Source organism: Apium graveolens, chromosome 10, assembly GCF_009905375.1.
Source record: "Apium graveolens cultivar Ventura chromosome 10, ASM990537v1, whole genome shotgun sequence".
Classification (NCBI taxonomy): domain Eukaryota; kingdom Viridiplantae; phylum Streptophyta; class Magnoliopsida; order Apiales; family Apiaceae; genus Apium; species Apium graveolens.
In genome coordinates, this window is record NC_133656.1 from 205,393,374 (window position 1) to 205,409,233 (window position 15,860).

Below are 15,860 nucleotides of genomic sequence, written 5' to 3' on the forward strand. Positions count from 1 at the left end.
TGTGCTTAAGGGTGTTGATGAACCCCTCTATAAAGCATCAATTGCTGAACCATTTGATGCGACCTCTTCTGTTATTCAAGAAGAAATACGTGCTGAGGATCATGCTTATGAGAAGATTGTTTCCAATTCAAGTGAGTCGAAAGTTCCAGTCAAAGTTGTGAAAGCAACTGAGACTAACTCAGACACACATGAGTTGGATAACAATAATGCCATGTCTACCATGCATAAATTGCCTGCTGTTAATCACTCTCATAAAGCATGTGGTGTTGCTAATTGTATGTCTTGTGCTTTTAATATGATGTATGCTTATTTTAATGGTAAGCATGTGTCTAATGATAAGACTACTCCTCGTCAGCATGTGAATAACAAGAAGCATGATAGGTCTAAGACTGCTAGTCCTTCTAAGTCTAGAAAGGAGACATTTGTGCCTAAGCTTAAACAGAAATTTGTTAAGGCTGTTTACAAGGTCAAATGTTCAGTCATTGAGAAAGTTGAGACCATTAAAATTAAAAATGTTGTTTTGTCTGACAAAGGACAGTTCTACAAGTATGCCGGGCCCAACCAAGTTTGGGTTTCGAAGAAGGTCTAATCCATTTGAAGTGCAGGGCAGTATACAGGTGTAACCGGTAGTGTGGATTCTTGACAAGTGGATCATCAAGACATATGACCGGAGATAGAGCCCTGCTATCAAATGTGGTTGAGAAAGCTGGCCCCATGGTTACCTTTGGAGATAACAGCAAAGGTTTATCTGAGGGATATGGCTGTTTGCAAGCTGGGAATGTTATCATTGTAATTTTGTATATTGTGCTAGGTTATTATCAGGAAGCAGTATTTAACATATAGCACCAGTGACGAGACTTGAGAATATTACGACATATTAGACACCTGCTGCACATTACACTTGGAATTGAACTCTAGTAAGATGTGTACAAGTGTACTCCTGGTTGGTGAGTTAAAAGAGGAAGTCAGTGCACCACAGTTCATGGACTTTGCAGCTGCAGATCTATTGGACTATGCAATCTCTTCTTCACAATCTCACTTCAGGTTGGTATGAACTAGTATACTGCTCAAGCAATCGTAAAGGACATGGTATGGCACTCTAACAGAAGTTATAATGTTATATGAATAAGTAGAGTCGTCATACTAATAACTATCTTATCACTAAGCACAATCATAGTGTTTTATATGTGCAGTGGTATATTGGTTATGCAACATAACAATTAGTATCTAAAGTACTTGACAAGTATCGGTCAATGATATGTTGTTAACATTATGTTGCAGATATTTGTAAGCTTTTGACATGAATGAGAATTACTTAGACTTTACCCTAAGTGATCAATGTTTTATCAAAAACTCATTCATTTTGAAAAACAAAAATTAAACTTCTTTCTACATTAGTGATTTCTTATTTCATGTAAAATCTTTTGAAATCACTATTGTAAATCATTTTCTCTCTATTACCATATGTTCTATGATACAGGTTCAGTCTCCAATGACTTTCTTTCATTGACAGTCATGAGGTTGAAAACCCACAACGTCTATCCCAGACTGTAAAGACAAACACAAAAACAGAACCAACCAACACTCTTTTACCACTAAAAGTAGTATGAATGAGCGTGAGGGAGATAGTGCCTAGTGCACCACATAAGGAAGGTTCTGTAGTCAACCCAGTAGCTCTGTCTCCTACATAGATGAGTAGTATTTAAACCGAGACAACTGCTAGCCCCCATACATCTTCTCAAAAAGATGTAATGGCTGAAAAGGCTCAAAAACAGTTACTAGATTCATTCTCTCAACAGGGTGAGTCTATTGAATTTTGCCTGTCGGCCAAGGTATCCGATGTAGTGTCACCACTTCAAACATAATCAATTCTTGATGCACAAGGAGAGGTTACACACACAAAGGATGAGTTGACGGAAACAAGAGTTTCGACCATTTTAAGGTCAGATTCGATTGTTCAAGGTTCGTTAGTGGACCAATTGCCTTTACAGGTGTTAGGAGAGGATACTGATCCAAAAGCCATATGTCAGTGGTCAGTATCTACCTCCCCAGGCTTAAATCCCCTGGATGCATCTGCGGATAGTGGATCTGACATAGGTGCAGATCGGCAACTTGTTGACAATGATTCAGATATTACCTGATAAGTCACAAGGAAATGTCTTCACAGACATAAGAAGGGAACTTTGATCTTTATGCTAAATTCTTTGGATCATTGTTTACCTTCCCAGAATTCAAATCTGGAACCCTAAAAGGGAAACTAGCAACTTGTAAATTATGACTCAGATTCATCTGACGAGTTTAACAAGGATGGGGATTTGTGAACTCCCATTGCACCACCTGTGACCTCCTTTAAGGATGGCTAAGGTGATTTTCCTTGCAGGTACAGCTGGATTATGGAGCTATGAGAGAAGAGTGATACACTTGTGAGAATGAGTGTAAACACGAGTGGAGAGAAGAGTGAAACACATGTGAGGTACACTAAACAGAATCACACACTTACAGTGAGGTAGAAAGAGAAACTACTTGTTATTTCTTTTCCAACCAAGTGAAATATGAGAACTCCTTCAGACGACGGCATACATTCCTTCTTTAAGGGGGAGATAAAAGCTTAAGAAATAGTTTGGAGGATTCCTCAACTAAGGGGGAGAAATAGCAAGGAGGAAGAAAAAGATCCTAAAAATGTACACTACACCACACCATTGTTGTTTGTAACTACGGATCCTATTGTACGGGAGAGGTGGTAAACACAAGGTGATTTCCTAGTAAGGGAAGAAGCTGTTAGGGGAGTACCATTGGTTTTTATCTGCGGATCCTATTGTACGGGAGAGGTGGTAAAACGAAGGTGATCTTCTTTAATCAGTTGATTCTCATAGGGGGAGAAGCACGAGATATGGGCTTCTCAACAGGAAATGTGGTTGTACAAATGAAGATGAAACTACTTGAAGATATGTTCAGTCTAGAGGAACATCTACTTGGAATCTGGAAAATGTTAAATCTCATCCAGAAATTTTCTGCTATTTACTTTGCATGTATGTTTATATCTTTTTCTTATTTGTTAGTTGAGTTATCCTCTAGGTATTTGTGTGTTATTGTCTAACAAACAAATAGGGGGAGATTATAAGTCATATGTCATAGCCTATTTGTATATTCGAGGATTCAACTCAACTCAAATAAGAATGTAATAAGTAAATAGTGGAACTACCATCAGAGAGATCTCGCAAAGTAATATCTGTCAAAGGATTCAGAGACAAGGTTCATCTACAGACTTGAGGAGGTAATTCACTGGAAGAAGTTCAAGAAGTTGATCATGCCTCAGTGATATAAATCAAGATCGTGGATTTAATCAAGTGACAGAGATCTCGTCAGAGTATCAATTAATTACAAGGATTTAATCTGAAGAAAATCAAAGTGTCAGAGTCAAGACATGAAGAAACGTCACGGAAGTTAGTCACTCATGAACCAGACAGTACATCGAGTGTCAACGTTGAAGTGGTGGAATTGATTCATAATTTTCAGTGATTTTCAGAAGATTTGCAGAAGAATGGTTGCTGCTCAAGACTAGAATTAATTCTCTATTAATTAATTAATTCATCTAATTTAATTAAGAAAATAAATTATATCTGCAAAGAATAATTTATTTATTAATTGAATTAATTGATTAATTAATTCTGAATTAATTTTAGGAATTTTCAGAAGTTTAATTGGATTAAATTCAAGCATTAAATCAGCAAGACAATTGAAAATGAACTAGCATGACAATCAGGATTGTCATACCGATTGTCATGCTAGGCCATATTCAATTGTCTCACCGAAAGTTACTCTAGGAGGATGATTGTCTTGCTAGTTCATTCTGATTGTCATGCTAGTTCATTCAGATTGTCTTGCTAGTTCATTCAATTGTCTCACCGAAAGTCTTGCCAGCTATAGGATTGTCATGCCAAGTCAATTCTATTCGTTTGTTGATTTAAAAAGAAGCAGAGAAGCAGCAACTTATAATTAAGAACACAGAAGTCAAGAAACAAGGCAGAAAAGAAAATCAAGAAGAAATATTTCATCTTTTCATCTGCATACTTCAAGATTAAATTTCTAGATTGTAAAGTTAAATCCAATCCACTAGAAATCTTTATCTTGCTCTTGTGTATCAATCTAGCGGATCAAAATCCCTAGAACTTAATCTCAAATTGCGTTTAGCATTTGAATCTTTTTTATTACAAAAATAGAAAAAGTTCATGTCGAATTTATTCTAGATTTGTGATAATTAATTTGAGATTAATTCCTTGTAATCGATACAGTTGTTGTAACACCTTTCAAGTTTAATAATATTTTTATTTAACTTGAATTTTGTTTCACATTTTTTATTCCGCATTTAATTCGATTATTCGGTACTGTTTGTATTCAACCCCCCTTCTACAAACACATTGGGACCCAACAAAAAGGCTGTGTTAAATTAGTTATAATTATACTTAATGAACTTATCATCAAAATGAATCCATGCATGTGTAACAGTGTGGCCAAACAGACTCTTCACCTTCTATGGTTGTATTTTTAACCAAAAGATCTTTAATTTAGATTTTGGACTTGATGATATAAGAATGCTCATCATACTTTAGTGTGTAATACGTGCCATAATAATTACGTTTTACCACATATGTCTTGTGCATGACATTATTATTCTTGGGAGATGCAATATATAAAATGCTTTAACTTTAATATCCCCACAAATATCATATCGTGTTTAACAATACATATTTGTTTAATTGTACAAACATTTAAAACTCGATTTTATAATACTTTATAGTTTCTGAAAAATCGGTAAAACTACGATGAATCTAAAATAACGTAATATTGGTTTAATATCATGTATGTTAGGATAAAATATTTGTTTAATATTATATATGTTATGATAAAATATTGGTTTAATATTAGTTTATATTGGCTTTATATCATATATAAAGCATGTCATAAAACGATAACACATTTCTTTTAATTAATATTAGTAACAAATTCTCCATTTAATATCAATCTGAGCAATAATATAAACAAACTAATGATAATTGATCTTTTTAAATCTATCAATTTATCAAAATTTTAAATTTAATGTACAATACATTTGATCGAAAATGACAATAATTTATCCATGATGAATTTATTTAAAATATAGTGAAGGCCATACAAAATTGAAAGGTAAATAATGCATAAATAACTTAAATTTTGTACTGTCCTTAATATATACATTAAGAATTTATTTCTTTTTTCAAATTTTAACTTTAAAAATATATATATAACATAAAAATAATTTAGAAGTAATCGGGTAAAATTTATGATACAACAATAACATACGTTTATAACTACACATTATATATTTTAATAAAATCTTAAGGATTATATTTTAATTTAAAAAATTTATAAATAAATTGCATTGATATTGGATTTATATGCAACTTAAAAACAGAATACTCTTGTTGTCTAACTGGTTTACGGTTGGGCTACAATTGATATATCGTTGAAACATAAAATTAACTCTAAAATCTATTTGCTTTACGATTAGGAAATATTTAATATCCTGTTGTAGCAGAGAAGAAACCGAAAAACATCATATACGCTTAAAAAGTTGATTGATTATGCAAACTACACAATACCAACAAAGTTCATCAATGGAGGTATGTCAATTTTTTACAGTCAAGGCAGTAGCTCGGGTCTGTTCTTATTTATATTGAGTTTATACGACATTCCTGCAAATGATACATGATTATGTCAAGTTTATTGTACTTTGTAACTACTCACAATTCTATTTTCATATTTTATTTGTAATCACATTTAACATGCACATTTGTGATATAATCTTTTATATTTTCAATGTCAATCCATGTTTTTAAATCACTACTATGAATTGCTTGTACTAATAGGATTAGCCGTGCAATTTAGGTTATGAATTTAGATTCTGAAATTAGTTTTTGCCGATTGGGGTTATGGGTTTAGATTTTGAATATAATAATTGCAAAACCGGAACTTAGTCACCATAATACAAATCTAAGACATTTTTGTTTACCAAATTAAGACTTTGTTAATATTAAAAGTTTAAAACTTTAAACTCTTTTGGATTCCTAAATTGTATTGACACGAATGGGTCATTTATATTTTTGCATAGGAGCGGGATAATTCTTTGATGGTTTTGAATCACTACAAAAATCATGCTCCGGGTAAGAATAAAACCATAAATATATTATCGAGTATAATGCAATATGTTTTTGCTTGATTGCAATGTAAAATTATATAATAATTTGCGTAACACCCTCTTATTTTTGCTTTAGAGCTCACAAATGAAGAAGCTGATAGGGAGCAACTTCAAGACGTAAATATGATTAATACATGATTAACAATTATTGTACTTAATTTTAATTCTTAATAGATGTAATCCTTGATGTTTAATTATGTTGTATTATCTTTTTACATTTTCTTCTCAATGGATGGAAGTAGAGAGGCCAAAGACAACACGGATTATTGTTTTCATTGATCCACACATGTGTGACAAATATAAATTGATAAAACAATGATATGTTTGATAGAATTATTATAGTAAATAATCTCATTTTAGCAAATTCCATTATATTGATTCTTTCTTACAGATTCTACCAGAATCAATAAGTTCATAAATAGGAAAAGACATTCCGTGTAATGCACAAATCCGGCTACCCAGCGGTCGCAACATTAAGGGCAGGTCTGATAATAAGACAAACACTATTGGTCATATTTCACCTCTATTTCAAGAACTAAATAGAACTGGAGGCAGCATTATTGTTGCTTTATATCAAGTTCTGGTAATTTTTGGGTTCATAGATTATGTGATGACGGTTCAGAACTTGACTATATTCTCCCAAAAAACCTGTTGGTGGGTAATTTCCGCAATCAAGGTATTTATGATAGTAAAGTTGGGAGTTATAAAAGGAATTTTAATATTATTTATCCTCTTGCATAATATCATAATATGAATTTGTGCTATAAATGGTTTGTGTAGATAAATGATGCAAGCAGGGGTAAATTTTTATCATTAGTTACACCTTACGCAATTTCTGATGGAGAATTTGGAAGTGTATTCACATCATGCACTAAGAATTCTAAATATATACATTTATTCCATTCATTGTTTCTGTATATATTCCATAGTTTGTGATATGATCAAAATAATTTGTTATATTAATACTTTATATAGGAAATTGCATTCAATTTCCATAAGCATTTTAAATTTAGTATACCACTAATAGTTTAGTGTTCATTAAGAATGGATAGCGTTTTAGAGGATTTTACTCAAGTGTAAAGGGACTGTTGTTTGGTTTGCGAAAACTTGCGCATTATGCAAAACTTAACGAAGAAGACATTCTACTTTTCACATATTTGGGAAGTGGTGAGTTTACGATTAATGTTTTTGACAATGCAAAGGTAGAGAAAGAAGTCGAGGATGATACAATTATTAGAGGTAAGTTATTCATTTCTTATCATAAATTGAATTTAGATGATCAAATGTATTATATTTACAATAGTGCATGAAATTATGAAACCTCAAATGTATACTCTATTTTATATGCAGAGATTAATGAAGAAGATAACATCCATAATGTTGAATATGCGTCAAACGTGAATGTTCCGGAATAACATATTATTGTTCAAATAAATGAACTAGAGCCTAACATTTTTCAATTTTGTAGAGTTATGAGAAGGTCCCATATGAACAACACAGGCCACGGAGCGGTACGGCTCACTTGAATGAACAATAATTTTAATGTACTAACTTAGCAATTGGAGTTATCTAATATTTCTTCTTAATGCAGTATATTCCTAGATATATTCAACCTGAGGCACATGAATGGGCTGCAGGAGAGCAGATAATTTTAAGGACGCAAACTGGAGATTCTCATTTGGGTCTCTCCATTGAAAAAGGAAAAGCAAGATGCTCTGCAGGCTGGAATAAGTTTGCAGAGGACAATCATTTGACTGAAGATCATAGTATAGTCTTTACAATGTTGCCTAACAAAGGGAATATGGTTCTTTTCCAAGTTGAATGACATTAACATCCTACAATTTCTGTTGACACATTTACATCCTTTTAAAATTATGAAATCTACCTATTTACTTCTCGCGGCATAAATCATGACACTTTCCTTATTACATGCTCATAGGTTCGTATATGAATGATAATGGGGATAATAATTGTGGTGTAACATAATATGGAATTTAGTTTCTATGTCATAGTCTTTTAATTACTAATTCTTAATCCGCAATATCAATAAGTATGGCTTATAACATGAATATGTTAAAAATATTAAATTCAACTGTTGACATTCTTTACACTTTTAATAAGTCGTTTTTCTTATGACAAAACATGATTATCACTCTTGAAATATAGAAATTTACTTACAAACAAAATTTTATTCTCACTTGAATAATTACGGAACTGCTGGAATAACAAACTAAATATATTTTGAATAAAATGTAAATTAGAATAGAAAGAAAAAACATTCATTGTTTTCAATAAAAAACTAATAACATTATTTATTAGGTATTCAAGACTCTACTATTTCTTCAATATTGCGGTCGCTAGAAGTGTCATATGTAGAATTTGGTTGTTGAAAGTTAACACCAAAAAGCACCATTCTCAATCCTATAACATCACAAAGTTGGATCAAATTAGTAACTTTAAGAGTTTTTAAAAATATAAAAATTTGTAGCTCTTTTAAGGTAAATTATATACCTCTTTCTCATATTGATTACATCAGCATTCTGAAGATTAATATAAATCCTTGAAGATTCAACAGTACCAATAACTGATTCGCCTACCAAACAATACAAATAAATGAATTTCATGCAAAACAACCAATTTTAATAATTGATATTCAGATTATCTTGAGGAATGTAACAATCTCACTGTGCAACCATATGGGTCTCATACTTTCCAGAATTACTATAAGGGGACTTTTCAAAACTTCCTTAAAAAGTGGATCAAGGGATTTAACATGTTTACCCCATACAGTAACTCTAATGATATTCCTGTTTATCAAAAGTAAATGAATGGTAGATCAATATTCTAATTTTGATATCTAATTTTAATATTCTAATTTCTAAACATGTAATAAATAGATTCTTAAGGCAGAACCTTCCATCAGTTATTCTAAAGCGAATAATTGTTTGATCACCAATATTAGAAGGAATAACTTGAGAAGGTTCAATATCTTCGACAACTCCAATAACATCTGCAAAAACATATAAACTTAGTAATAGACCTGAGGTAGAATATAAAAAAACATGATAAATTTTGAGAGTGGTATACAACCTGTAAGAATATTAGCAATATCGCCAGTTCAGTATCCTTTTGCATTTACTATCATGTCTCCAATATGAACAAAGTCAAATTTAGGATAAGCTATTGTAGTGTCATCTTCCAATAAAGGTTTAACCACTGTTTTGCTATTAAACGTGATATATATTCTGGAAGATACAGACCTATGCTTTCTTGTATCCGTTTTGATTAAGAAATCAGAAATCTCATACACTTTTAATTTATTTATAACTTCTCTAAATATTTCCCATATATCAGAAGCAATGGTGGCGTGAATATAAAAAAATCTGAAAACAGCTATATTCGTCAAAATTATAGTTTTATGTCAAAACAAATTGAATATAATAAGACAATTCTTGATAGATATGTTGTACATGAATTATATCTCAGCATCCAGAAAAATAATCTACAATGGATGAACTTGCCGCATAGGAATCTAACAAATCGACAGCCTCATACAAATTGTTTTCCTAAGTAATATTGGCCTCATTAATCTCAATACTAACAATTACTTCTTTCTGAACAATCTCATTCAGAATATCAGGAATAGGAATATCCTCTGGTCACTGCATAACAGTAAATAGGACATTCATAACATGACTACTAATGTCAATAAAATTTACACAATAGTGATAAAAATATAAATACAATACCACATCTTTCTTATTCAAGTAATGTGTTGCAGTTTTCCCAGCTAGCCTCTTCACAACACGATCCATGAGGATGACAGTAGTCAATTTTGAATCATCATCTAAGACTATTAAGCGAAACCTAAATATTAAGATAGTAATTTGAAAATATTGATTAATAAAAAATAAACAATGTACTATATAAGTGTTGCAAAACAATTCTAATCCAAACAAACCTCTTCTCAGCAAATGTCCAGTTTTTCTTACAATTTTCACATCTAAACTCGTTCCCTTCTTTTCAAACATCTACTTTACATTTCTGACAACTATAGTACCACCAATTGTCTACATCTTCAATCTTGAGAATTTTGAACGTGCAACAAACCTTCTTCTTAAATATTAGTAAAACAATGGAGATAGTAAAAAGATGTTATCATTTCAATTGTATAACGAATGGAATAAGGTAAATATGAATAACAGACCTTGACATTTAAAGTAGAACAACTGTCATTTAAATCTTTCAAAATTAACCTTTCAATGGAAGGTATATTTGCAATTTCGGTGACATCTTTTCAGGATTTCCAGGACTTTTGAAACCTTCCTCCAATAATCTTGTTTAATGACAAAATAATGTTAACGTAATAAGTGTAGAACTAATTAACCAAAATTTTTATTTTGATATAAAAAGAAAATACCTCTCTCACACGCGTTCGTGAAGGAAAACCGAAGGAATAACATTTCTACAACCGGCTCAATGTTTAAGTTTAGGTAGAACTTTGAAGATGGCAATGAACCAATCTGTAAAGTTTCTAAAAAATAAATGTATTCAAAGAAATTGAAATATATTACGAATATATACATTGCTTTACATTTGGATTCATAAACGTAAACTAATTAAATAACATAAAACTAAAATATATTGGGAATTATAATTGAAATGATTCTATTGATACCCCTGAATATAGATGGTTTGGTACTGTTTACAATTGCTATGATTGGGTTCTCCTCGATCTTTATAAAATCCTCATTCACAGTTATGGCCAATTCTCCCCAAATGCTCACTTTGTGAGAAACTCTGCATTTATACGATGTTAGATAATAAATTATTTCGTTTATTAGCCTTTATATAAAGAGTATTCATTCTTATCAATAAATTAGAATTTACCTTCCATTCATAAGCATAAATCTGACAATATCTCTTGGTCCATATTTGATAGATATTCGATTAACTTTCTCATATTCGTCAATTACTCCTATTAAATCTAAAAATGTATGATTCAGACTATTAAGAATTATCAATGTTTCTCCATATGCGGGTTTAATATAGAATATATAAAATTCGCACAATTACTTTAGCACCTATATTCTCTTGTAAAACTAAAAACGTAGATAAAAAAGTAATCATACCTGCGGTAATCTCAGGAATATCGTTCTCTCCAAAATGTTTCATTTCTTCCTCTAGGTCAGTCAAGTCCATGAATTCAGACTTATAACGCGGAACCATACCATCATCCTCAACACGTTGAATAATAGTGGAGCCCAATAACCTTATACATAAATTAGTTGACACGAGTTTGAACTTGCCAACAATATCCCTTACTGTAAAGTTTTGAAATGTGTAAATATGACCCTCAACCACATCTCTTCCAATCGCCTTCGAATTGTCAGGAAAAACATAGGCGTGTACATGAGAATTCTGTTTTTAATAATGAGAAATAAGGTTAATATGTATAATAAAAATTAGACTGGATATATAGTTATTATGTGATAAGTACATGGAAATTTATTATCGAAGCAAGAATCATAAGAATTATATACATCATCGTCCATTAGAATGAGATTGTAGCCTTTAAAGGAATCATTTTAAGATGATATAGTTTGCCATATTCGTGTCACTCTAACTTTCAATCGTCATGTAGTTCTGTTCTTTTGGAGATTTTCGATGTGATCATACAAAAGACTCTCCATGACTCGTGGTGAGTAATAAAATGATTTGTGTAGATGAGTGTTATTTTGACATATTTATTATACAATATATTTAAGGTGAAAGTATTCTATTATGTGATTGAAACCAATTTCGCAATGTTAACTGCGATTACGGAAAGTGATTGATGCAATTTAGAAAATAGTACGTTCAAATCTCAGTGAAGGGCTTATCTATTAAGAAACATTTATCATGATTGATACTTTGTTGTAAATCAAAAATACATAAATTAAGAAATAATGTAAACCAAATCAAACACAATTATCATAAGGCATCTATTATATCATAATAATGTCATAAAAATATCATGTATAAATCATTTTTCATAAGTAATATATCATAGTCGCTGAAAATCTACTTACTTTCTATTGTTAAAAAATGATGCAATTTTATCCTTGATATGAAATTTAATAATTGTCATTAATAAAGATAAATATTGTATAAAGTTGTAACAAACAAATCACTTCACCTTAATTTGAGGTTATACAAATTAAGACTCAAAGTAGTTATGATGAGTAAATATTACACATCTGAGTAAGTTATGTGAATAACAAAGCGACATGGATTCTGCAAAAGTCTTTACAAATAAGTTATTGACATATTCAACGAAGGAAAACTACGAATCAAATGAAATGGTAATATTTTTTGCATATATCACTATTTACTTTCTAAACCTTGATAAAGAAAACAACAAACTCAGCACATCGGACTCAATATAATAGTCAAACTAGGCTTTAAAATTAATAAAGACTCAACAACAAACTGAGCCTAAAATTTATATAACATCTATCCGGTTTATAATTTTTTTATATGCAAAATAATTGCTAAACAAATCTTCATTTAATAATATAATTATGTTGTAGATAAAATAAGTTAAACAAATTATTAAATATATATAATTATGATAATATATTTCTCAAATATAAATCTTAAATTACGTAACAATTTGATAAAATTTTAATCACGTCGCGTTACTCGACATCGCCTCCCGGCGCCGTCTCGGTTTTATTTAATATATATAATTCTATTCGGTGCAAGAGTATTTTCTTATTGATAATTAGGGATGGTCATTTGACCCGTGTCGCGCATTGTTGATCATCGATAGCTCTTTGATTATTTGATTATTTCTCGGTTTCTTCCACACATATAGCTATCTTTTTGGGTTACTCCACATACTCTCGCTCTGATCATGTTTTCTATATTTTATGTACACATATCATTTAAAATAAATATATATATATAAATTAAAATTTTGTATATTTCTAAAATTCACATTTATTCAAAGTAAATATTTCCAAAACTAAAATGGGGCATAATCAAACCCTAATTTTTTAAAGCTTGTTGAATTAATGTTGACCATAAGTTTCACGGTTAAACAAAAAATATTAAGTAAAATATATTAATAATTCTAAAATCAAAATTTTAAAAAATTAAATATTTTTTAGAAGGCAAATGAAAAATTGTTGAAAATACATGCTTAAATTAGGGTTGATGGTGCAGGTTAGGGCCTGCCTAACCTAAACCTTAACCGTTAAGTTTTATTTATTTATTTATTTTCCTATATTTTTATAACTCAAATGGGAAAATGGGAAAATGTTAGAACCCTAAAATGTTAAAAACTGTTGAATTATGTCCTCATTTTAAATTGTGTAATATTATTTAAAAATTTATATTTCTAAAATTAAAATTTTTAACTACTAAATATTTCCAAAACCACCATTAGAGGCCACGATCAGGGAGAGAAAAAAGTCCTCATTCTACAGTTGTTAGAGGGGAAATAACTTTTTAAAAAATATAATATAATCATATTTTTTTGACTAAATATAATTCATAAAATATATAATAATTTGATATTATTTTATATGATAGTGTTATCAGAGGACGCTACTCGCTCGACGCCGCTTCCCGGCCCAATTCCACACCATATTTACGGGTTCCTCTATACACCAACACTCATTAAAAGTTCTTTATATTTTATGTACACACCCGTTAAAAGTTCCATAATATTTATTTAAAAACTGTATATTTCTAAAATCTAATTTTTTAAAAAATAGGTATTTCAAAAACCTAAATAAAAAATTTCCGAACCCTAAATTATTATAAATTATTAAATTAAGATCTACTGTTAATGTGCTCAAGGGTTCTCGACACTAAATCCTAAATTATTGTGCATTTTATTCATTTTTTCCAAGTATTTCTAAAATCTAAATGGTGGATGGTTATTATAAAATATTAATAATAAATTATTATTTCTAAACTCAAATTTAAAAACTAAATATTTTTAAAAACACAAATGAGAAATTATTGAACTCAAATTAGTACCCAGACTTAAATTACAGTAACAAATCTGAAATAAAGTGTGAAAGGTAATATCAATTATATTATTATTATTATTATTATTATTATTATTATTATTATTATTATTATTATTATTATTATTATTATTGTGTAGTTAAATAATTAACATTTCAAAAATGAGATCTAGAAACCCGTAAAAAATATAATTCACGTAATTTTGTAATTCTCTTATCTTGGAATTTTGATTTATTATATCCAATTATAAAATTTTGTATACATTACTATGTTTAATTAATTTAAATAATATAAAATTTAAGTCCTACTGAACGATGATTTTGTAAATGGTTCTCATAATTTTACCGGATCTAGTTATATCAACGAAAATTACTATGTAACTTTGATATCCCACATTTTTTTATTGTTTTTACTTGATGAGTAATGTTGTCTTATATGTATGTAATGAGAAATATGATTTAAGCGATTTTGTGAATATGTCAATTTAATATATAATTTTAAAAAATAATACAGAAAATATATTATTATTATTATTATTGTTATTGTTGTTGTTGTTGTTATTATTATTATTATTATTATTATTATTAGTATAATATATTTGGCTTTTGATGAAATTTGTTAAGTGAAATAATAATACGTAAAATATTCTAAGTTACGAGAATCTCACGTATTATTTTCAATAATCTTAATGATACCTAATAAATATAAAAAGATGAGTTGAAATATTTATTTAAGTTTTAAATAAAATTATATCAAACCAATCGTGAAAATTTTAATTATTATAATTTTGAAACTTTTCAAACTTAAATAAGATTAAAATTGCCCAACTTATAAGTTTGTTATTTAAATAAAGAAGTTATATTTAAAAAGTGGTACCAAAAATTAGCAAAAAAAATCTGTAACAAATTATTATGTTATCAATTTTTTATTTCTGCGTCAAATTGATTGTACTATATATTTTAATAATTAATTAAAAAATACAATATCTTTTAATGTAAAACACGTTTTACATATATTTTTTAAACCTAAATAACTTTTTCGGGGTAGGATTTTTTCCTTAAGTTTTTTTTAGATTAAAAAATTATCCCTTCAAATTTAAAATAAAATAAAATTATAGTTAATTTTATTTCTCATTAATCTCATGCATGAACTAATAAATTTGTTATTAATTACATTTCTTATATAAGAAAAGCTAATAAATAAAATGTAAATATAAAAATTTTCAAAAATATTTATCTTATTTAAGAAATTTTATTATTAATCCATCAAAAATATTCAATAAAAAAAGCATAGCTTTTATAGCTGCTTTATCTGCGTGAAGTCGTGTAATTAACAAACATTTAGTTGCATATCAAAATTATCCCATTAACACTTATATTTTATGACCCGTTAAAATTTATATAATATTTTTTTTAAAACTCTATATTTCTTAAATCTAAATTTTTTAAAATAGGTACTTCAAAAACCCAAATAAAATTTGAAACCTAAATTATTCTGAATTATTAAATTAAGATCTACTCTTAATGTACTCAAAAGTTTTCGGCAATAAATCCTAAATTATTGTGCATTTATTTATTTGTTACAAGTATTTGTAAAACCTAAA